The following is a 25,277-nucleotide window of genomic DNA, read 5'->3' as shown; positions in this document are numbered from 1 at the left end:
GAATTTGCTATCTGTTCAGAGCCGACACTGAATGTAAATGGTTGCTAACTATGCCCTGTAGTGCAGGTTGGGGCTTAGCTGTTTATCTGTATTGATATGTTCAGCTTTAATCTCCTCACACTGTCCGTCTTCCTTTCGTTCTTTCTCTCTCTCTCTCTCTCTCTATGAGGGTTAGTTGTACTCAGGGGTGCGGCTGCATCCTCAAGGCTTCACTTCACACACACACACACACCAAGGTGGCAGTTCGTTGTTCCACACACACTGACAATGACTTGCACTTTTCCCTCCTGTCTGACTTTATGGTTTGTATTTGTGAGTGTGTCATTAGATGAAATCAGATCTTTTGTGAGACGGTTTTCCACTAAATTCGGAGCACATAAAAAATAACCGCTTTGCATTCGACTGACTCCTAAGCCTGGTTTGCCAGATTAGATCAGGTCTAAAGTGTTATTGCTTCATTTCTGGCAGTGAATGATACACCACAAGCTTGGTGATATGAAGTGATGAGTCCGCTTTTATGGAGCTAAGGGCTGTCGTCTTGTTGTTTTACCCTCACTGCCCGCTGTACCTGACTGGTGTCTCTGCTACCTTATACAGTATTTCCTGCAGCCTGATACAGCAGCGCACAAAGGAAAGATGGAACTCATCCAGACATGTATGGTGTAATTAGCTGACATTTGTTGCTTGGAAGACAAGCGAAAGAAAAAAGGAAAAGCAGTTAAAATCAAACACCCAAAGGAATATGCAAATGTCGAGAATTGGAGAAGACATAGAAATGTGTCTAAAGTCACATAAATAGACTTATATTACATTCACCTGTGCGTGTGTGTGCATGTAGTTGTGTGTACTATGAACCCATTGAACTTTATGAGAGTAATTTTGTCAAGGTTTTGCCACCGGAGCACAAACCGCTGATCTCCAGGAAGGACTAATAAATTTATTAGAACAAGAGTGACTAACAGGGACGCATTCCCCGCTAAGACATAATACGTTTGTCTGCTGTTGAGCGTTCTTGTCCTCTAGAGCGTGTCTTAAGATATTCAGCTGCATCAGATAACCATTACACAACGGACATGCACAGTACCCACATGAAGCAGCCATCCACAACCATGCTGATTCTCTTTTTCCAGGAAGGCTGTGCATGTGCATTCATGCATTCTCATGTGTGTTTCTGTGCTTGTGCTCAGGGACAGTGCCTTAATGCATATGGACCGTCTGTACTTAAGCCAAGGTGCTGTGTGAAGGAGCAGCAATGCTTACACAGCCCCATCTGCTTGATCCGAGCTTGAAATGCAATGCCTTTTAATGACAAAATACTGAGTGACTGGGTGGTGTGTAGAAAAGACACACACACACACACACACACACACACACACACACCTACGTGTGTGTGTGTAGGTGTGTGTGTGGGTGTGATTGTGTGTCTGTCTGTCTAAGCGAGTGAAGATGTGCGTAGCTCCGTGTGTGTGTGTGTGTGTTGAATGAGTGTGAAATAGAGAGGAATAAAGGGAGAGGGAGAAGGAGAGAGAAAAACATCTCGAAGGTCAGGAGCAGCAGGCGGCCGTAAGGGAGAGACACGTGAGACAGAGATAGTCTTGCGTCTGCCCCACAGCAGTCCACTCTTTTTGTGTGTGTGTGTGTGTGTGTGTGTATGTGTGTGTCCTGTGGGGCCAGCATTTCCATCCGCATCGTACCGTGTGTTACAACGAAGAAGGATGCCAGTGTTTCTATTTTGAGTGCCTTGATCTTCAAGACTAGATAGATAGATAGATAGATAGATAGATAGATAGATAGATAGATAGATAGATAGATAGATAGATAGATAGATAGATAGATAGATAGATAGATAGATAGATAGATAGATAGAGACAGAGAGGGATGTAGATAGATAGAGAGATAAATAGAGAGAGAGCAGTCAGTTGTTGAGGAGCAGATAATTTTAACATGGCTCTTGTGACAGTGGAGGGGGAAATTACACCTTCTAGCCTGAGGATAAAGAATTTGTGTGCCTGCCTGAAGCCCTGAATAGTGTTTCAGAATCTTAGCAGCTACTATCATTTTTCAGCTCTTTTCCATGTAACCCTCTTTGTTTCTTGCTGTGTCTTTTCCTAGTGCCCTTTAAACCAGTGCTTTGTTAGATTGGGTGAGTGTTAGAGATAACACCTAAACATTTAGTACTTTGTACCTGCCTCCGAGCTAAGATTGTTAAAAAAGCCCGTTTGAGATTGTCCTTGATATGTGGAGCAGTGTGGATTCAACAGACACACTCCAGTATTAGTCTGGACTTAACCATCCATGGCTCTCTGTCTCTGTCACACAGACACACACAGACACACACACACACACACACACACACACACACACACACACACACACACACACACACACACACACACACACACACACACACACACACACAGGAAAGCACTGACCATTCCCCTTTTGCCTCCCCCGGGCCCTGTGGTCGCAACATGGTTCAGTCCTGGAGCCAGACTTTTGAGTCACCTCTATTGCTAAGCAGCCTCTGCTCTCCTTGGCTCAATCACGGGCTTCAGCATTCGCTGCCATGAATCACTGCTCGCACCCAGGGAGCCTCAGTCCACACGGGGGCTGCCTGACTGGACGATAATGTGCGTGGTCATGAGGGGGCCATTTTGAATGGAGGGCCAGACAAAACAGCAGCTAAAGAACCCAAGCTGTGAGTTTTCCCAGAGAGAGCAACAATGGCCATGGCCTTTTTGTGCGTATATATGCATGTTAATGTATTTGTTGAAGAAGGAGATTTTGGACACACAATGCTCAGGTTTGGGTGTCATAATGTAACATAATTACATGCCAGTAATTTATGAAACATTAGGAGTAGACCTTTAAACCCCATGCATCACAAACCTTTTAGCCCCCTCACCAATGGGATTGCAATATGAGCTCCTACAACTCAGGCCTAATGCCTGTTTTGCCTTTTGAAAACCTGCCTACCAACATAACGATCACATCATGCTCTGAGTAAAGCATTTTGTCTAAGTTATCATTCCCTGGTCATAGATGCGTGACATTTGACCTGTTTTGTTCATGTCTCGTTTTAGCTCAGTTATATTTCTGTGCAGATTCTTGCTTGATTATTTTGAATTCAGCTTTAATATTCACTTTATTGGGTTTAAGGGTTTAAAGTGTTTATTAAACTTGTGACACACACATGCACACACACACACACACACACACACACACACACACACACTCACACTCACACAATGACCACCATTGCTGTATTAGAGCCTTGCCTCCCACTTTATTAGGTCTAGCTGCTGGGTTTAAGGCCAAGCCACATCTCCTCCACAGCCTTTATCCCTCGTGTCTATACCTCACTTTTGCAGCCTCTTGTTTCTCGATATTCTCCACCGCTCCTGGCTCCCTAACCCTTCTCCCCTTATCTTCTTCGCTCCTTCAAACACCCACACGCCAGGCACATAGTCCACTATGGACTAGTAAAATGCACGCCTGTGGCTGGGCTTGTTCGGTCAGGCCAGGTGGTAACCTGGACTTAGCTGCTGTCCACAGGAGCCATTACCAGTGCCAGGAGACCCCCCCCCCCAGCTCCCAGTGAGGGTTCATTACTGTATTTGTGGAGGCACACTTCTCCTATGAAACCAGCAGTGTGTCTGATGAAACTATCCGGGACACAGAGCCACTGGGAAACCTTTACAGCTCCATTTGGTGGAGCAAGAGGGAGAGAGAGCAAGGTTTCACCGAAAGTTAAAAATGAATACAAAGAATTGTATTAATCATTAAACAAATTCACTTTTCTCTTTATGAAACCAGGGGAGTGGACGCCTCTGTGTTTATTGGATTTCATGTGCTCGTAGTTCAGTGCGTGCATGTGTGCATGTGTTTGTGTGCTCTCTGAGGCCCAGTTCAGCTGTCTGGTGTGCAGATGGCTATGTTAGGGCCTTGCTGAAGGAGACACCCCCTTTTCTATCCTCTGTCTCTTTATCTGTCCTCGTTTCCTTTCCTCATCTATTTTCCTCTCCTCCCTAGTTTCTCTGCTGGGTTTCATTTACCAGTTACATCCGTGGCTGCCTCCTCTCTTTCATCACTGCATCTGCTGAGGGCCATCTTGGGCAGAAGAGAGTTTTCCACTCTATTTTCTCTCTCCTTCTTTCTTTATGTGCCTCTCAGGGTTCAGCGCGGCAGCTATACGCGGTGGCTTTGGAATGAAATGTCTCTTAACCGAGCCATGTGCCCCGGAGCTACGGTAATTGCAGGTGAAATTCAGCTTCCTCTTTAAAATGCCATCTCTCATTTCCAGTTACCGGCCCCCTCCCTATCTCTCTCTTTCTTGGCCTCCCTCCCCTCCTGCCTTTCTCTCTCTTTCTCCCCCTGGCTGTCTTTCAGAGGCGTGTGAATCCCATAGCCCCTGTCGCGTCTCTCTTTCCCAACAGACACTCCCACAATGCACAGCGCTGATGGTTGCACAGTGATATCACCCGTGTAGAGGAGAGGCAGGGCCACTGCCTAGCTAGACACACACTCACTGTGTGTGTGTGTGTGTGTGTGTGTGTGTGTGTGTGTGTGTGTGTGTGTGTGTGTGTGTGTGTGTGTGTGTGTGTGTGTGTGTGTGTGCATTTGTGTGCACGTGTCTGTGTGTGTGTGTGTGTGTGTGTGTGTGTGTAAGAGAGAGAAAGGAAACATACAATCATAAAAAGAGGAGTAACTGGAAGTGTGTATCTGTGAGGACACGTGTGTGCACATACAAGACGAAATGAAATATGTGTGTGTGTGTGTGTGTGTGTGTGTGTGTGTGTGTGTGTGTGTGTGTTTGCGCATATGCGTGTGTGTGACTATAGCGTCAGCAAGGCATGAGTGGTGTAGAGGTGACATCAAGGTGAACACAGCGTGCAGAATGCTCTGCCGACTCGGGAGGCAGCAAATGGCTCTGTGGCAGATGGAGTCTTTGTCAGGAAAAAAAATGGCAGCTCAAGAGCATCAGAGAACACCCCCCCACTCTCTCTCTCTCTCTCTCTCTCTCTCTCTCTCTCTCTCTCTCTCTCTCTGTCACACACAAACACACATGCACACACATACACACTTACTGTATATAGCACTTTCCATCTCTCTTTACTTCTGTGTGTATTTGGCACAGTTGGTCTCACACGCATGTACAAATACATGCATTTAATGCTTGTGTGTGTGCGCGTGCACACACACACACACACACACACACACACACACACACACACACACACACACACTCACAAAAAGAGCACATGGACACATATTGGCACACATACCCCCACCACCCCTCCTTAGTGAGCTGGACTAGCGGGCGGTGACCTTCCCCTGCTCGGAGGGTTCCCTGGCTGTTTGATCAATTATCCCTCTCCCATTGTTTACCAGGAAGCAGGAGTAGAGAGGAGAGGAGAGAGAAGGCTCAAAATGGCCACTGTCAGGTGGAGGGATCCATTTCCCTGCCAGTGTGGGGGTGGGGGTTAGGAAGAAAGAGAGATAGAAAGAGAGACCAGAGCAGTGAAGCGTGCTCACAGGGAAGGGTGGAGTGTTGTTCTCTGGCAGCTGGGATGATATGACATTAGACTGAAGGTATAGCTCTGACAGTGGTTATCACTTGTGATGCCGAACATTGTTTGATCTGAGGTGGCTGAACTTTAAACTTCATCCATCAAATATTAGTTTTCTCTATTTAAATCCCTGAAGAACAGTTCACCTGCTCTGAAGGAAATCCTGGACGAGTTTCTGAAATATTTTGTCACATCTGTGTAACGCTGCATCCAAACACGGATGTATGGATAATGCTTACATGACTGCAGGTACATGTCCTATTTTTAGCGTGGAGAAGTGAGGGGGTACATACTCTAAAGGTCAGGTGGCAGGAAGAAAAAAATGAGCGGGAACAAATGATGCACTAAGCGAATGACACTCTGAGGTCCTGTTTTAATATGTATGTATTGCAAGTTGATGGCTGATTTCATTAGCGCTCCTCATTGTTATGCATAGATTGTCCTCCTGCAGTAAAATGAAAATTATATTCACATGTGCGTGCTCGCGCATACACGCACTCACCTTCATAAACACATACCATTGTATGTTTCTCAGGGAATACTGTACAGAAAGTTGCAAGTATAGGTTGATGCTTTCTCAGACTGCAGATATAATTCAGACAGGTTACAATTTACAATGATACAGGTTTAAGTTCTGCTTTTAACCATTCCTGACTGTTAGTAGGTGTGATTATTGCTGACATGAGAGAGATTTATATCCAAAGTGACAAAGAAAGGCTATTTAAGTGACTTGAGAGCAACATCATGTTGGTGTCTGCGGGTTTAGATTACGTCACTTCAATTTAACTAAATCTGTGTGTGCCTGCGCTTGTGTGTGTGTGCGTGTGTGTGTGTGTGTGTGTGTGTGTGTGCATCTGAAAGAGAGAGAGGAACCATTAGTGGCTAGATGTGTTTATGCGACTGTATGCTTGTCCTCGCACACACATAGAATACATATGGCGAGAGAGTGAAAATGCCAGACTGCCTCTTTCTAATCCTGCAAGATGACTGTGTTTCAGCAGGAATTCCAGTCCTTAGTGGGACATGAGCAAATGTTCTGTTTGAGATATTAATAGCTATTGTGGGCGGAAAAGAAAAAAAAAGCTTCTGCATTTTTCCTTATGTTTTGTAAGGAAACAGTCCAGATGGATCATCTCTGGGTCTGGAGATTTATCTTGCCTCAAGCAGCTCAAAAGCCACTGGCGAAAGACTTTGCCCAACTCTCTCTCTCTCTGTCTTACATACACAGCACACACACACACACACACACACACACACACACACACACACACACACACACACACACACACACACACACTGCACTTACGTACACTCCTCCTGTCTGAAGTACAACAGGCTATTACTGATTAACATGTCTGAACTCAGCCAGTTCAAAAGCCAGTTTAATTTCTTTTCCATCTTGCTGTAATATGAATCATGGATGACGCGACGGTCTTTCTTCGTAACATACAGCACGTTCTTCAGAGTCACAGAGATATGTTTGTCGCCTTTCTATTTGTTGCCCTGAGAAACCATGTTGGCTTGTCTTCTCACATTTCACACTTGGTTTCATTCCGTTAACCCCTACTGCTCAGCCTGACCGGGCTGCCTGACCCCTTGAGACATGGATGTTAGACTCATCGACATCACAAGGACCGGAGTTGGACTTTCTTTCTTCCTGTGTTTGTAAGCATAGAAAACTTTCTTGGGAAAAAAAAAAAATCAGCTGACATTCTTTGATAACAGATTTTGAGCTGTTTTGGTTAGTTCTTTAGATTTAGACTTCTTTATCAGAAGCTTCTCTTATGGTGTCTTGTGGTTTTATCAAGTGGGAAGACCTCAACATTCACACTTGGCCTTGTGCCTTTAATACAGGAAGACAAAGCTAAACACACACACTTGCTCTTTCCCCGAGTTGTCACACACATACACACACGTAAACACATTATGTGGTGTGACAGGACGTCACATATTTGGAGTTTCACAGCAGGCTGGCATTCCAACCCGGCAAAGAAAAGATAACGTCAGTGTATTTCTGGTTAACTCACTGTTCTATCCTGTTGCTGGGCCACAAGGCGTGAAGAGTGTCTGTATATTCACACGCACGCACGCACGCACGCACGCACGCACGCACACACACACACACCTGCTATTCACACACAACTTTCACAGAACACTTTGCCTCTCCCAGTCTGTTAGACGACAAAGGCTAAAAAAACCCACAAGTGACAAAAGATGCCCCTGGACATGATTGCCAGTGCAGACAAAAAGGTATGCTGTTGTGTGGATGTGTCTGCCCTTTCTTTCTTTATTTCTTTCTTCTTCTTTTTTTTAACCACACACAGTGTCTGGAACCAGGAAGTAAGCCACACTGACTGACAGGATATGGGATGATGTGTTTTTCTTTAATTATCCTGTTAGAAGTCACAGTCCTTGAAAATAGCTTTTGAGTATCTTATTGTGCAACTCATCTCTTAAAAAAGGGTAGTGTGACTTTATGATTGTGTTGCTCCTTCCCAACCCAGTGTGGCTCTATTTCAATGAAGAAATCATAAAATTCACCGAGTCAGCAGAGGAAAGAAGAGCTTCCTCTCAAACCGCCCACATCGCTTTCTGCCTTGTTGCGACTTGTTTGTCTGTCGGTGGAGGATTTGGCCTCTTCCAGAACAGTTGTACTTAAAAAACCCTCAACTGAGAGGGCTTGGTTACACAGAGACTGAGCAGAGCTGAAAAACACAAAAATAAGAGGGAGCCCGTGTGATGGAAGTTGTAAAATACCTCCTCTACCCCACTGTGTTGCCACTCTCTGTATGCATTTCAGGTGCATGCATGCTGTTGTTGCTTTCATCACTGGTGTGTGTTGTCATCTGCAACTGTTTGCTCTCCAGTATGTGTACTTTGTAGTGTGTTAGTGGTGTTGCGGCTGCGAGGAACTTCTTCAGTCTGAGGTTCCCTGTGATTTATTCTTAACATCTGTCTCTGGCAGGTGCGTGGAACCAAAAGGGCCTGTGATGTTGCTATCATTGTTAGTGTGTGTGTGTGTGTGTGTGTGTGTGTGTGTGTGTGTGCACATTTGTACAAAAACTAGAGAGAGGCCTTTCTCCTCCCCCTCTTCTGTGGATGAGTCATATTTTAGCCTGTGTAATCCAAACCTGTGTTTCATGTGTGTGAACAGACATACCCTGAGCAGTGGTGTAGGTCCTGACTCCCTCTGGGGCAGAGAGTGGGTGACACATGGTTCTCACCCAACAATTGGCCCATGCAGCTTTAGTTTCAGTCTCACCACACAAGGAATCCACTCATGACATACTGTATATATATAAATACGTAACTAAACACAGGAATACATTCACAGAGAGCCATGCAGCTTTTATGTTTTTTCCCCTCCTGCCTTTCCTTCAGTAACATCAAATAGCGAAAGGAACCTGATGGTGAGCACTGATTGGTCCACCTAAAACTCAGTTTTAGGATCAGACGATATATTTACACATGAAAACACACCGGGATGATGCTACACTGTGTGTGTGTGCGTGCGTGTGTGTGTGCGTGTGTGTGTGTGTGCACACGCGTGTGTGTTTGGTCACATGCGGGCCCACCTGTCGGAGTGTGATTGCAGTGCAATAATGTCAAGGCCAGGTTTGACACAGTCAACAATGGAAGCTCAAATATTTTGAGTTTTTATATGAAACCACACAGGGGAAGTGTGGTGACACACAAAATGGGGCCATGTCACGGGAAAAATGAGCTCAATTTAGAAGATATTCTGCTCAGCATTTCAAAGCACCCCCCGTCACTGGTGTTACAAACTCACACAGGCACAGCAGGACTTTTACAAGAGTCTTTTACGTTTTTCCTCGGGGGGGGAGTGTGAAAGATCCTGTGTGGCACAGCGGAAAGGTGATACTGGCAAAATGGTTGGGTGAAGCTGTTTCTCATTATTACTATAATTTATTGTCTTTTCCAACGATAAACTGTTATATTTTATCACAATTTGTGCTGCAAGGAATTAAAATATCATAGGGCAATTTTTTCCACATTTTGAGATGTATAGTCGAGGGCATGATAACAAGAACACAGATTTTTTTCATTTGGTACCTGATTACAACCCTCTCTTTGGTTGGCATTGTTGTGGTTGAAAAATTGGCCTCTTCGCTGTCATCTAACAAATGCATCTGTGTCAGTGGAAAGTTTGAACGAGGTTATAGAGTATACACTGTTTGAAAGGGACAAATCTATGTGCTAAATGTACAGTATTTCATTTTCCCACCCTCCCTTCTGTGCATGTGAGTGAATGCATGTGTGGTACAAACACCCTAATTCAGAGTCCACGAGTACCTGTACATTTTTTTGACACTATTCTGCTTGGATCAGTGGAGCTCAGAGTTGCACTGAGGAAATGTCCTGTTAACCATTCTTGATGCATGTTTTGACTCATTATCTCAACATTTAGAAATAAGCGAAAGGGAATGTGATCCAGTGACGTGCTTTCCAGCTGTGAACATTTGGAACATTATATAACAATTTCAACCAAACTCTTCCACTGTCATAAAAACAGAAAACACTCATTTGTCTGCAAGAGAGAGTCATTGAGGAAAATATTATCTATTTGGAGTGTAATGTGCCCTTTTTGTCCAAAATACATGCCAACTTTGCACCACATTGCTGCTTTATCCTTTTAGAAGATCTTAGTTGCAAGGCATTCTTATCAAAAACATTGAATGACGTGTTATGTTTTATGAATCCAAGAAAGTATCTTACGGTTGGAGACCACAGTAATTATTTGGGACAGCAACATCACTGTCGTGTATCATATCAGTGAAGTTAAAAATTTCACCATTTTTAACAAGAAAATCATGAATTTATTGAGATACGAAGCAAAGCAAATGCAGCAGGTATCCTGTTATTATGTGGCACACATTTATAAATGTCCAGTGGTTCTTAACCTTGTTGGCGGTACCGAACCCTGCCGGTTTCATATGCTCACTCACCAAGTCCTTCTTAAGTAAAAAAATAAAAAAATATATATATATTTTCAAATTTAAGACATAAGTATATGTTTTGGTGCATTTAATGAATTGTGCATTAATGTCAGCTTTTTCAAAGAAAAAAACCAAGACAGTGCATGAACTCACATGAAATTACCTACCTACAAATCACTGTGACTTCTGCTGTTGTTATTGAGAGACAAGTTCAGATATGCGTGGCTTCACCTTGGCAAGTGCTACTCTGATGTCATTTTCACAGCAAAGTCTGTTTCTGTTGTTTTTCCATGCAGCTTAAGGAAGTTTTCCTTTATTTTTGCCAGTGCGAGACTAGAGTTGCTCAACTTGAGATTGCAAATCATGCAGAATGCTGACTCCCATCACGTTCCGTTATACAGTACATGTAAATTCACGTTGCACATGTTTGTCCGACCACTTTCTTTTTTTGTTAAACATAGTTACTATGAATTAAAATACTAAGAAAGCAATCAGATGACATACCATCACGACAGGCATAAATCGACTACTGAGTGCGCAAAATCCCCTGTAGCACAGGTAGGCTAATTGATGTAGCGTGAACACCTGCAGCCAGTGATGGCTAAGGGTGTGTGTCATGTGTCAAACGTACACAGTGATTCGTGTATGTTCGCCTTGTGTCGGGTGTTTTTGACCTCCGTCTCCGCCGAACCCCTGAGACCGACTCACCGAACCCCTGGGATTCGATCGAATCCAGGTTAAGAGCCACTGAACTAGTCAGTATCAACTCCTCAAGTGGCTCTTTAATACTTCATAGTTAGTCATATGTTTGGCTATCACTGTTTACACTACAGCAACCATCATCCAACCATGTGTCCCGAGATTTTTCTGCCACCACTACTCACTACTCAAATCTGATCAAATTTACTCCAAATATTTATCTTAATCATGAATTTATCTTGATCATGAAAGACCCACAGAAGGGATCTACCCCATCCAACTACCGGCCAATAAGCTGTCTCCGTACAACATGGAAGCTCCTGTCAGGCATCATGGCAGCTAAGATGAGTAGGCACATGGATCAATATATGAGCAGGGCACAGAAAGGAGTTGGTAGTAACACCAGGGGAGCCAAGCACCAGCTACTGGTGGACAGAGCAGTACACAGAGACTGTAAGAATAGGCAGACCAACTTGTGCACCGCCTGGATAGACTACCAGAAAGCCTACGATTCAATTCCACACACGTGGATACTGGAATGTCTGGAACTGTATAAGATCAACAGGACACTAAGAGCCTTCATCAAGAACTCAATGGGAATGTGGAAGACAACCCTGGAGACTAACTCCAAGCCAATTGCCCAAGTTAACAAGAAGTGTATATACCAAGGGGATGCACTATCACCACTGCTGTTCTGCATAGGCCTGAACCCCCTCAGTCACATCATCACAAAGAGTGGCTACGGATATCAGCCATCTCCACTACATGGATGACATCAAGCTGTATGCCAGGAATGAGCGAGAAATTGACTCACTGATCCACACCACCAAGATCTACAGCGACGACATAGGGATGTCATTCGGATTAGACAAATGTGGCCGGATGGTATCAAGAAGAGGCAAAATGATCAGAGCTGAAGGGGTTGACCTACCAGGGGGCAGGATAGAAGACATCAAGGACAGCTACAAATACCTTGGAATCCCACAGGCTAATGGCAATCAGGAGGAGGCCGCAAGGAAGTCATCCACACCCAAATACCCCCGTAGAGTAAGGCAAGTCCTGAGAAGTCAGCTGAAAGGCAAGAACACGGTCCGAGCCATCTACATGTATGCACTGCCAGTCATCAGATACCCTGCCTGGGCTTGCACCAGGAGCTAGTATGACTAAGCCACTGTGGCTCAGTGTAAACGAATTGAGTAAGCCACAAAAAGCCACATTCTGTGTCCAAGACAGCGGCTTGCTATAATGGCAAGTAAAACTTACAAGTAAACATTGAGTAATATTTTGTATGACTGTATCTTCACACCGCGGTGCACTGGCATCGTGCCCGGAGTGTCCCCCGCCTCATGTCTTAAACTGCCGAGATTAAAATTATTTACATTAATTATAATGGGAAAAATAGTTTTGGATTTCGAACAACTCGCTTTTCGAACACCCTTCTGGAACGGATTATGTTCGAAAACCAAGGGTTGACTGTACCTACAAAAATACACTAAAGTCAATAGTTCAAACTTAACTATCTTTATTTCTATCCTACTTTATGCAGATATAAATGTGAGATTCAACAATTGAAAACTTGCATTCACTATGTGAAGATACAGTCATACAAAATATTACTCAATGTTTACTTGTAAGTTTTACTTAGACTAGAAGGCATTTTAATAAATTTGATTCCTGGTATTACTCAATGTTTACTTGTAAGTTTTACTTGCTATTATAGCAAGCGAGGTGAATACACATTTACATGCACCGCTGGTTATTCCTGCCGGTCATAGGGATCAAAAGTCTAAGACTAAAAAAAAGTATTGATAATATCTTTCATTTACCTTCTGATCGGTCTGTAACCACTCCTACCCCCTCTCAGCATTCACCATTTGCTGATTAATTAGTATTTTTACACAAACTCTACTGTAAGACACTGGATTCTTAATTTTTTTAGATCGATCGTCCACGCCTTGTCGTACACCAGTTCACGGGTTTAGCTTGAAAGAAAAGAATCCTTTTGTTTTTCATTGGACAAGAGGAGGTTATGACCCGAGTGCATATTTAATGATCGGGAGTGTTCAGGTCACTTGGGCTATTTCCGTCGGCATGCAGAAATAGCGGCGCGGGCGAGCGGCGCGGGCGAGAAAAGTTGTATGTTTTAGCCTTTTTTCCGTAAAAATAAGAACGCCACTGTGGCTACACAGTCTAAAAGCCTTGTAGCCAATCTGGAATTTACTTCGCCAATGGCGAAGTGGCGAATGGCTAGCTCAAGCCCAGCCTGCTGGGATCATAAGCTGGCCAAAGGAGGAGATCGAAGCCACAGATATTAAGACTAGAAAGCTCCTCACTGTGCATGGAGGGTTTCACCCCAAGTCCAGCACCCTGAGGCTGTACACTAAGCGGAAAGAGGGAGACCGAGGACTACTGAGCATCAGGGCCACTGTCCAGGATGAAACATCGAAAATCCAAGAGTACATCAGGAAGATGGCCCCAACAGATGAACTGCTCAGTGAATGCCTTAGACAGTAGAAACCAGAGGAGCAAGGGGAGGAGGAGGAGACAACATGGGGGGACAAGCCCCTACACGGCATGTACCACCGTCAGATAGAGGAAGTGGCTGATATCAAGAAGACCTACCAATGGCTGAATAAAGCTGGACTGACAGACAGCACAGAGGCACTGATCATGGAAGCACAAGAACAGGCCCTAAGTACAAGAGCAATAGATAGAGGCCAATATCTACCACAGTAAATCTGACCCAAGGTGCAGGCTATGTAAAGAAGCCCCAGAGACAGTTCAGCATGTGGTAGCATGGTGTAAGATGCTCGCCAGCTCAGCATATATGGAAAGGCACAACCAAGTAGCTGTGATAGTGTACAGGAACATCTGTACCCAGTATGGACTAGAAGTACCCAGATCCCAATGGGACATACCACCGAAGGTGGTTGAGTACGACAAGGCTAAGATCCTGTGGATCCAGCTTCCAGACTGACAAACAGCTGCTGGCTAACCAACTGGACATAGTGGTGGTGGACAAAGAGCAGAAGAGAGCAGTGGTGATAGATGTGACGATTTCAGCTCACGCCAACATCAGGAAGAAGGAACACGAAAAGATTGAGAAGTATCAAGGGTTGAAAGAACAGCTGGAACAGATGTGGAAGATCAAGGTTAATGTGGTCCCCGTGGTAGTAGGAGCACTTGGGGCAGTGACCCCCAAACTGGAAGAGTGGCTCCAGCAGATTCCTGGAACAACATCTGAAGCCTCAGTCCAGAAGAGCGCAGTCCTAGGAAGAGCTAAGATACTGTACAGAACCCTCAGACTCCCAGGCCTCTGGTAGAGAACCCGAGCTTGAGGATGACACACAGATACCACCCCACAAGGGTGAGAGGGACCTTTATCTTATACCCACCTATATATTTGAATAAGTTCACGTGAAAGTCTCACGGTGTCACGCTGTCACCAACTCCACCCACTACCTGTCAATGAAGCGCTGAACCAATCACGGCGCATCTGCCAGAAGGAATCACGTGAACAATATGGCGTAAGGCATCTGCTATGTTAGGAGAAGAAATAACTTTACATGGACTTCCCAGTTAAAATAATATTAGTGTCAAAGTTAAAGTCAGCTTTATTGTCAAGTGTACCATATATACGGTAAACAGACAGGTAGTACAACACAAGTCAGAACTGTTCCAACAATTTTCATGTTTTTGAGCAGAAAGTCCAAACAGCAGGAACGACACAGAAAACGGGAACAATTTCTGAGTGAAACTGGCTGGCTAGCACGAACAGTCTGTCCAGCTCTGGTTTCCGTTTGAAATGGGACAATCGATGTAGTATCCAAAATGTTCCTTGTACATCTGACAAAAATGGTCTTTAAGTAACTACATACAGTTCCGTTCATGTAGTCAGCTAACAACTATCTCTTCTCAAAAATTTCTTTTCCGCTTGCTCTTTTGACAGGTGCCTTTTCCTTTAACGTTTGCTCCTTTCGCAATCTCACTATTAGCTAGCTTCCTTTCTCCAGTTAGCCTGCTAACGTTCATCTACGGCTTCGCAATGCCCGCCCAGCGCAATCCATTATTTGCCAACACAAAGAGGTTACGTCACCACGTTGATTTTTGACTAAAACATAAATTTGACAGGAAAATAATTAAGGGGTTTTATCTCAATGTTAGTTTAAATCCCGGCTCTCAGCTGTCAACCTCAACACACCCTAACTTCAAAGACTCACACTAATTAAGTAGTCAAGCCAAGTTACTTTTGTCAATCTGAAAACACTGCATTCAATACAGACATAATGAAAAACTCAGTCACTTGCCCAGCAAATCGGCGTGCACATGCTTGCCAGGACTGCTGTGGGGTCTGACGAAGGTCAAATCAGCTTTATGCACGCAATTGTTTTGTCAAAGATGAAACAAAAGTGTCATCACACATTGTAGAAGCTACGACTGGGGGAGGAACACAGACGTGTATCGACAAGTTGATTAAAAAAAAGTAATGTTAGTGTTCAGCATTCTTCATAAAACTGTTTCCTCTTCTATTTTCTGCTTGTAACAATGGAACGGAAGGAAAAACCAGACCTTGTTTGTTGGGAATTATCTGTTGAGTTCAGTAAAGTTTAGTAATTTTCTACTGACATAATTTTCATAAGTTAAGTTTGAAGAGACTAAGATTTAATATTTACAATATATATAAAACATATGCCAATGTGACCACTTTTCCTCATCAGCATTTTGAATGCATATTGGGATCCATGTGTAATATGGATGTAAATCAGCACCTGGTATTTCTGATTATGTGATTGTGTACATGTTTGTGTTTAATTTGCTGTGTGTGTGTGTGTGTGTACGTGTGTGTGTGTGTGCGCGCGCGTGTGCGTGTGTGTTGGCTTGCACATATGTATGTTTTGTTTTTGTAACTACAAAGATGTCTCAAGGGGGGTTCCCCCTCTTTTCTCATTACAAATGCTAATGTAATATTAATGAAATCGGCTTAGTTTAAGGTTTATAGCATAGCCTCCACTGAGAGATTTGGCCTTGACACTTCCCACCCATTTCAAACCGAATCTCATTTTTTCCGGTGGGCTTACTATACTGAGTCACTTAAAAAACCACCAGCCCTGAGTGAAACTTTAGGAGGGGGTGAATGTTTTGAGCATGGTTGCCAAGCTTTGTCATTGTTGCAGCTTGTCAGGCCACAGGCTGTTGGCTGCCCAGCTTCTGAAGACAACTGTTAGCAAAGCTAATGACTTCAATAAGAGGCTGGAAAATCTAAACATTGTGTTAATGCACTATAGCAGCAGCATGTAGAGTCACTTGCTCTTAATCATTTCTCAACTGGGAGCTTGTCAGGCCTAACAACATGCTGGAGAGGTAATCATGGTTATAGATCCATGTTTGTTTGTTTGTTTTTATGCAGAAGACATATTTAACCACTGGGTTTGTAATTATTAGACTTTCCCAGTGAGCACATTAAGACATATCAGCAGCCAGAATTTTAAGAAGAAGAAGAACGTTTTTTGACGTTAATGTAAAGATGAGCAAAAACAGGTTTTATATGTACACTTTTAAATTAATCATTTCTTCAGGTTTGGGGGCATTTCCTTCAGTACTGACTTGTAATGTCAATACAGAGGCAAAAAAGTACCTGAATTTTAATGATGAATTCCAATGGACTCCTGACTTCCCTGATATTTATCGGCAACAATTTTTGTCATATCTTTTACTTGAGTGTGATGGACAGTTTCTGACCTCTTATCGGTGTTTCACTTCCTGCCTCAGTTTTCCATTTATTCCAAAAAATGTGCTAAAGATATTTAAAGCATAAGCACAGACTAAGAGCAAGAGATCATTTTTTTGTAATTAGAAGCCATTTCGTAAAATTGATTATATTATGTTAATCAATGGAGATAACATCTTAAAGCACTGTGAAGAAGGGAGATAAAGGAAGTGAGGAGTGGAAAAGGAGTGACAGTCCAGCCGCCATTACAAGCTGCTGATTTCTGCAGAGTGCTTCATAAAATGTCAGAGCGCTTCTCCCTGAGCAAGACACTGAAAAATGGCAGCGCTGTGATGTGCTGGCACCTCACCTGCTGCACTGTGTGTGTGTGTGTGTGTGTGTGTGTGTGTGTGTGTGTGTGTGTGTGTGTGTGTGTGTATGAGACACGGGGGGGGGGGGGGGCACTGAGGGAAGAGTATCAGTGTGTGTTTCTGCTAGTGTGTGCTTGCTGTCGTGTATATGGCTAAAAGTGTGATTTTAAATCTCTCTCTCTTTCTCTCTCTCTCTCGCTGTGGCTGGCCTCCCTCCCATGTTGCAGTGAAGCAGAACAGAGTGGCTGACTGCCCGCTGCTTTGCCTCTCTCTCTGTCAATACAATGATATTCTCCTCCAGCCAGACATTTTCACATCAACATTAAGTAAAGCACCCGTTTGAAGAGACGAACACAACCGATGGACATATTGAGTTATATATTGGTGGATTTTCTCTCATCTGCAGCTCATGTAGCCAGACTCTTGTTATGGAACATCTCAGTAACTGTTGAAACCTGACGTTGGATCAGCTGACATTAGGCATATGTTGACCTTTGCTTTGCATGTGTTTGATTGCAGAGGAACAGAATGCTCAATTGGCTCAAAATGAAGTCACTGTGATGCCGGTGTTATTGATGTCAATTTCAGCAAGAATAGAAAAGGTGGCAAGGCAGAGGGCAAGAGGAGACTGGGCAGAAGTAAGATGCAGAAGAACAGATGGCAAACAGGAGAGACAGAGGCGGGAACACTATTTTTCTCTAAGCAATGCTAAAAGCTATCTCTATAACAAGTTGCAAGGAGCAGGGCAACCACAACCCCCAACTGATAAGCACAATTCTGCAATTGGTATGCTGTATACGTATCATTGAAAAGAGCAAATGTGACCCCAGTTAAAAGGTACAATGTTTTTCAGGCAGTGCTAGAAATTCAAGAAAGAACAGAGAGATGGTGAGCGAGCAAGCTCTGATGATTTACTGATAATTAACCAAAGCCTTTTAAATGTTATGGTCAGCTATCATTTTCACTATCGATTCGTCTGAAAGTTAATTTCTTGATTAATCAATTAATCATTTTACCCATTAAAAAAATTATGCCAAAGGTGTCATCTTACTTGTTTTGCTTTGTCGACACTTTCAAAATCCAAAGATATGTAATAAATCCAATATATAAAAAGATAATCTTGGACAATGTTCAGCATTTTTACTTAAAAACTGAATGTAAAGTAGAATTGTTTGTTAAAGGAGATGCCAATCAATACTTTTACTTGTGATATCGTGTCACCCACAGGGCATTTAGTTCACTGCACTCTCTAAGACTGAAATATGTTTTTCATATAAACAAAGTAATGTGGCATAAGTGAATCTACTTAACATTTGACATACTTAACATACTCTACTCAACATTTCAGATACATTTGTTTTGGACTATTTAATAGTTTGTACAGCGAGTAAGGAATGACTACCCAGCTGCCCAATCCAGACTCTTGTTACTGGCAGCCATCTCTGCCATCACGCTGCTACTTATCTGTCACATTTGCACAGTGATATCAGTTATCTCCTGCAAGTAAAGTTTCAGTTGAACAGGAGTGACTGTCAATAGTTTCTTTGCATAGAATTGGACAGAGAGAGCTCCAACAATTGCTCAAGCAAGACTTGCGGCTGCCTGGCAATTCCATTGTTCTGTCTCTGTCATTTTGTTTTCCCGTTTGACATGCATGTCATTTACATTATGCATATCTAGAGTACGCCCTCCCCCTTTCCCTCTGTCGTCTTTCAACGATGCTCCCAGATAACTGATGCTGTTTTCTGCTGCATGGTTTATACAGATTTCCTTATTTCCTGCATTTATTTAAATATACGCAGTTCCCTGAGTGAGCATTGTGTCATTATTTAAACAGGACATCTTATTCAACGGCATGATTGCATTAACACCTCGTATAAGATCAAAATTCAGTCCTATAAATACAGTAGTACATCATTTAATTATTTATTGCTGAACACATTATTTCTTTCTAACATATAGTAATTTCAAATTTTTTTGAGAGGAATGAATGCCTTTAGAATCATAAACAAAATGTTTGGTGCTGAACCCAATTAAATGGCTGCTACTTTAAAGGTTGCCATTGCATGTCAGCTCTGCTGTAAATCTTGTGTTTTTGTTTCAAATCCTTCATTTATATAGATAGCAAAGTTGATGTGACTGCATTTGTCGTACTGTGGAGCTAATATGAAAGGTTTACAGTTAATTTAGGATCGCAAAACATTTTAGATGGTGATTTTGATACATGGAGTTTATTTAGTGAAGCTAGTTGTCCACTTTGTTTTTAATCACAATATTCATAGTCTCAAGGAGGTACGTTTTTACCTCTGCTGTGGTCTTTATTTTTCACTATTATCTTTTAATTGGTTTGTTCATTACTTCTTTGTCTGTTTGTCTGCAGTATTACAAAAAAACCCAAAAAAAACCCCAAAACCTACTGGCATAATTTTCATGAATCATGGTTGAGGATGCAGGATGGATCAAGGAAGAACCCATTAAATTTATGTTCTGAATTTGTTTTCCTTCTTTGATACAGACGTTGGCCCCTCCTACCCATTGTGGGAGGGCAGTGGGGAAATTGTGAGATAGACAGTGAATGAAGAAAGGGAAGAGATCTTTTTACACTGACATTGCACAACAGCACAACAATGAAGATCCTTTCTAAGACACAGTGAGGGGACAGTTCTACTGAACTGCTAACTGCTACTGGCTGCTTGTGGTTGTAGTATGCACACACAAGACATCATGACAATTTCAAGCCTTTGTCCCACTTTTCTTCACTTTATACTGATGTTATATTTGTCTGTTACTACCTCCAGTAAAAGGCCTATATGCCCCGTCTTTAATAGACTTTGTAGATGGGTTGAATGTCAAAAAAGAGGAGAACCACGGTAAATATAATGTGGCTGTTGAAGTGTAAAGCGAAAAATAAACACACTAAAAACACCGCACAATTCTGTGGGAAGCACACAACCAACATATGCACCATATACATGATGGGTGCATGCATGCATGACTAAGGTATAGTATTGGAGAGAGACAGTCATATACTGTATGTTTTTTGCCTATAATCTTGATCACCATATTGGCTGTAGTACCATCACCCTTCTAGTAGGTCGTGAGTGATGATTTAGGGATGTACCAAAACACGCAACTACACTGAGACACAATTCTAAGAGTTTTGGAAATAAATCCACACATGCATCGCCCGTTTGTGGTTCTGCCTGCAGATTAACATATATGACTGGACTGCCAGCCTTGGGTGGAGATATGGGCAATGTGAGTGCAGGTCAAGTATTGTAAAACCTTAATGTATGCAGATATTCTCTGGTACATCAATATTGTGTTATTTTCTGCTTCCAAACAACTCCAAAGCAATTATGGACTCTTGTAGCCGTATGCAGCCAGTGGCATGCAGATCGGGTTCAGTCTACAGAAAATGTAATGAGCACTGAGAACGGCAGACGAATGTGAGTGGCTAGCAGAGGGAGAAGGGCAGATTCATCAGGGATGATTGCCTGATGCACACTTCTGGTTTTTTGATGTGAAGACCCTGCTACGTTACCATGGGGAGAATAATTAGCTTCGGCTGGATGCAGATGCGAATGAGCATAAGAGACGGGAAATATTCTTATTGAGCCTATTTTATGATACTTCGAATGGTGCATATAGGTGTGCTTGCTGCTCTCAGATACATATATACTGTATACGCAAACGTTTTCTTAAATACATGCACACTCAAACACTCACTCGCTACTGACTCGTTCTCTTCTATTTCTGGCCAGGAAATGGGAGTAGGACTATGTCTGGTTGAGCTGTGTAGCACTATTCTGTCACACATAGGTTTGACATCAAACACAAGTGACAAGCCTATCCTATTCCTCTCCACTGAGTCATCACCATGTCCTAAAATCACATTATTTTCACTGGAAACCCAGCAGAGACGGATGGTGAGTAGGGGTGTTGATTCCAGCCTTTGGCATCTACAGTATGCTTGAAAAGGCAAATAAAGCCATTTGGCAAGTGCTGATTTCTTGTCATTTTAAAAGTATACAAAATGCATGTGACATGCCATTTGGTTTTATATTTTATCTTAAGCCTCTTACAGTGACATGGATATGCATGTGTGTGTGTGTGTGTGTGTGTATGTGTGTGTGTGTGTGTGTGTGTTTGCGTGTGTGTGTGTGTGTGTGTGTGTGTGTGTGTGTGTGTGTTTGTGTGTGTGCGTGTGTGTGTGTGTGTGTTTCTGACAGGACCCAGTGAATGCTGAGACTAGGGTGAGAGACTGTGCCCATCCCCTTTACACCCTGCTTTGCCATCTGTCACTGGGCAGTAGCAGAGCCGAGGGAGGGGTCAGAACGACTGTAGTTGTTGTCACCTAGACTGGCACCATTGGGGCTTACTCCCGCTTTGTACTTCTTTCAAGCCCTCGCTCGAATTCTCCTCAGTTTTTGAAGCACTTACTCAGTTCTGTAAAAATCTGATTAGATACCATGATTACAAAAGTCAGTATATTTACTCTGAATTGGTGAATTTGAATTAACTTCTTTAATTTTTCTTAAGATGACATAACACAAGCAGTGTATGCCAAAACAGAGATGGAATGCTTAACAGATGAACAAAGCCACTACAAAATAACATGACTTGGTTCCAACTTTTCATGTCTGAGGTTTTCTTGTTTTTCTTCTTGAGAGAAAAATCAGAATATATTTGGCTTTGATTTGTGTTCAAGAAGGTGTGATGGATACTTTTGACGAGTTTAGAAATCATACATTTCCTCTCATTCCACACGGTACATGCTGTCTCCCTGAGTTGATGTTCGACTCTGGACAAAGGTTATCACTTATTTTTTGTCAAGATGCCTGGTTATGTCATTTCCTGGCTGATGTTGTGTGTGAGCATGTGTGTGTGTGTGTGTGTTTGTGTGTGTGTGTGGGGGTGGGGTGGGGGTGGGGGCAGAGTAAAATCGAGGTCAGGTGAGCTTATTCGTGCACTCTGCTCTAAGCAAGATGATCTTGCTCAGTTAGTATTCATTACCAAAACACGCATGCAAAATAAAAGCATCTACATCCATATGCAGCACATGTCAGGCCTACATAGCACCCCCCCCACACACACGCCCACACACATACATACCCAAAACATACAAAGACAGGCACAATAAGAGATGGGGGAGCTCAAAAAATATGTGTGTAACACCAATTAAAGGTCAGAAATAAAAGATGTTTGCACTGTTAAAAAAAAGAACACAGCTGCAGCAGAAAGTATCATGCTGTGAGCGTGTGTGTGTACGTGTGTGTGTGTGTGTGTGTGTGTGTGTGTGTGTGTGTGTGTTGGCGTTTGTGTGTGCCTGTGCGTGTGTTTGTGCAGTGCCGTCGTAGACTGATGAGAATTGAGTGACAGTTTGCCACCTGGTAACCACCAGAGGAGTATTATCAATTACAAGACAAGTACTATCAATTCCCTGAAAGAACGTCTTTATTTACCAGAAATGGTAATACAGTCATTTATAAACAAGTTCTTGAAATGCTTAACAAATAACGCTTGACAAACACCACCATCAACACAGAGACAACAGTCCACAACACATGTGCAGAAATCGTGTCAGGTTTTGTCCAAATCGGAGTGAATTATTTTATTGATTCAGTATTGCCAGTTATAAACACCCATAAACAAATCAATGTGTTTAGTCGGTGTTCTTTTAGCTGCAGTGTCTTTCTTTCCAACGAAGCAGGAGAGAGAATAAAGACATAAAATCAAGTCATCTGTAGCTGCTGTGTCCTCATCATTCTTTCAGTTGTCTGGGTGGTGTGCTATGTAAAATTTAATATGGGAGGAAGGACAGTTTGTACTGCTCTGTTGGAATCACATGGAGTTGTTATTATTAACATATGGTTGAGAAAGTTGCATAAATAATGTATTCCTTCATTTTCAGAGAATTTCCAGGAATTATTCACTGCACTGACAGAAAAGGAATTAATCACTATACTATTTCTGTCTAAATTAAGCGAAAAAACTCTGATCAGATTACATTTGCCACATTTAAAACTCCGGTTTTAAGTTCAACATACCTCTCTAATACATCCTGTTTCGTTGTGCACCCCTCAGAACCCTTCAGTAGAAAAGACATTTTTGCTGTATTGACATTTCCTCTTGTTAGCTGCTCGGAGCAGAGCACAGCTAAATACAGGTCTGCATGTGACACAGTTGCAGATCACAATAAAAGGCAGGGAAGGACAGATCCAGAGGAGAAAGTGCATGTTGAGGAAGCTGCGGTGATACGGCCTTTGTCGGCTGCAGCACGAAGAAAAAAGAAAGAGCTGAGAGCCACCGTTTGTGTTAGAATGGGGTCAGGGCATCATGGGGAATAATGCATTTCCCTTCTCTTGCGCCAGGCGCTCCTTCCATTACGGCTGGAGAAGAGACATTGTGTCCACACTCTGATTACCACTGATCCATGCTGATGACTCTGTTGGCGGATTATCTCAGTTAGTATCTGCCATCTGTTACTGTGTGTATGTGTGTGTGTGTGTGTGTGCGTGTGTGTGTGTGTGTGTGTGTGTGTGTGTGTGTGTGTGTGTGTGTGTGTGTCTGCATTGAGGGGGCGAGGAGGAAGGGGCAGTAGCGAGACACACAGGGGGTTGAATAGTTTTGAGGCTGTGACACAGACAGACAGACAGACACACACACACACACACACACACACACACACACACACACACACACACACACAAGCACTTGTAATGGCAATCTTTTGTGAAACCACTGCATGTGTAACCAAGCACCCTTACATACACACAACACAGACATACAACACCACAAAACAAATGCGTGATGTAAGGCCACACACCACGCAGCACAGGCCATTACACCACCGCCAAATGCATGCACTCCATCTCTCCTTTATAGAATTCTGCTCTCCTTTCAGATGATACTGACATGTGAAGGCTCCTATATGAAGGCCACATGCAATCATAAAACCGCAGAGCTGTTTATAGCTACACTATCTCCTGAAGGGCTGTTGCATCCAGCAGTTATTAGCTGCCTGCGTTGACAGCTGGGTGCTGCGGTGTATTTGTGGACGTGACTCAGAATCCGGTGCTGGAACACATCTTATAAATCATAGTTCATCCATTAGCATAAATTCTCACTCTCCTTGCATCTGCAAGACCTGCTGTTTCTGTTTGCAACACTCCATGATGATTGGTCGGTGTTGTTCAAGTCAAATTGATTTAGCCGTTCACAGAGATTATAAAGCTTGCCTTATACCGCCACTGTGGTGTGCGTTAATTACCTATAAAATCAAGTTAATTCTGATGCTAAATCCATTTTAATTTCTCATAATTAAGTCGCGATTGGATCCGTTAATACCTCGGTGCTCCATTATTGTTGCAATCATTGTTGTAGCTGTGCATTTGGTGGTACATTGCTGAGCTCAATCTTATTATTGTTATTACATTTAATTGCACTAAGTGATCAGTTTTGTAGTTGTCAGAGGAGGATGGACTTGCCCTGCAGTTGTTTTTTTCCCCCTCGTTGTCCTTTCTCTCTCCATCTTTCATCCCAGAAAGAGGCCCTTCGAGAGATTGTGAGAGATGAGAGAAGATGAGGGGGAGGGTAGCTCTGCTTAACACCTCTGCAAAGGAGGGATTGCTTTTTTGTTGTTTGTTAGGGGGGAAATCAATTCTGTTCACATCATCACGTTTTGACAAGGCGAGACATTAAGTGCAGATATTGAGAAACGACAGGAATGGTTTACAGCCTGTCCTTCATCCTCTCCACTTTTTTCCCCCTTTCTTTTGTCTTTTCTCCCCCTCAACAAAATCAGAGTAGCTTGTCTTACTTATCCTCTTCCCCTCACTCTTTTTCAATCTCTTTTTCCGCTCCCTCTTTTTTTCTGTTTTCCTTTTCTCTGAAAAGGTAGGGAATGATCCGCTTCACTTACCAGCTGACACCACATAAGCTTGCTAGTCCTCAGAGACACCAGCCTTTT

General features: G+C 42.9%; 1 protein-coding gene across 11 annotated transcripts in view; it reads left to right on the top strand.

Moving 5' to 3' along the window:
* The window catches only part of baz2ba (bromodomain adjacent to zinc finger domain, 2Ba), a 75,161-nt gene that overhangs the window by 19,542 nt on the left and 30,342 nt on the right, over positions 1 to 25,277 (top strand). The gene's annotated exons all lie outside the window — the stretch shown is intronic.

This window comes from Antennarius striatus, chromosome 1 (assembly GCF_040054535.1).
Source record: "Antennarius striatus isolate MH-2024 chromosome 1, ASM4005453v1, whole genome shotgun sequence".
Taxonomy (NCBI): domain Eukaryota; kingdom Metazoa; phylum Chordata; class Actinopteri; order Lophiiformes; family Antennariidae; genus Antennarius; species Antennarius striatus.
This window is presented reverse-complemented; position numbering and strand designations above follow the sequence as displayed.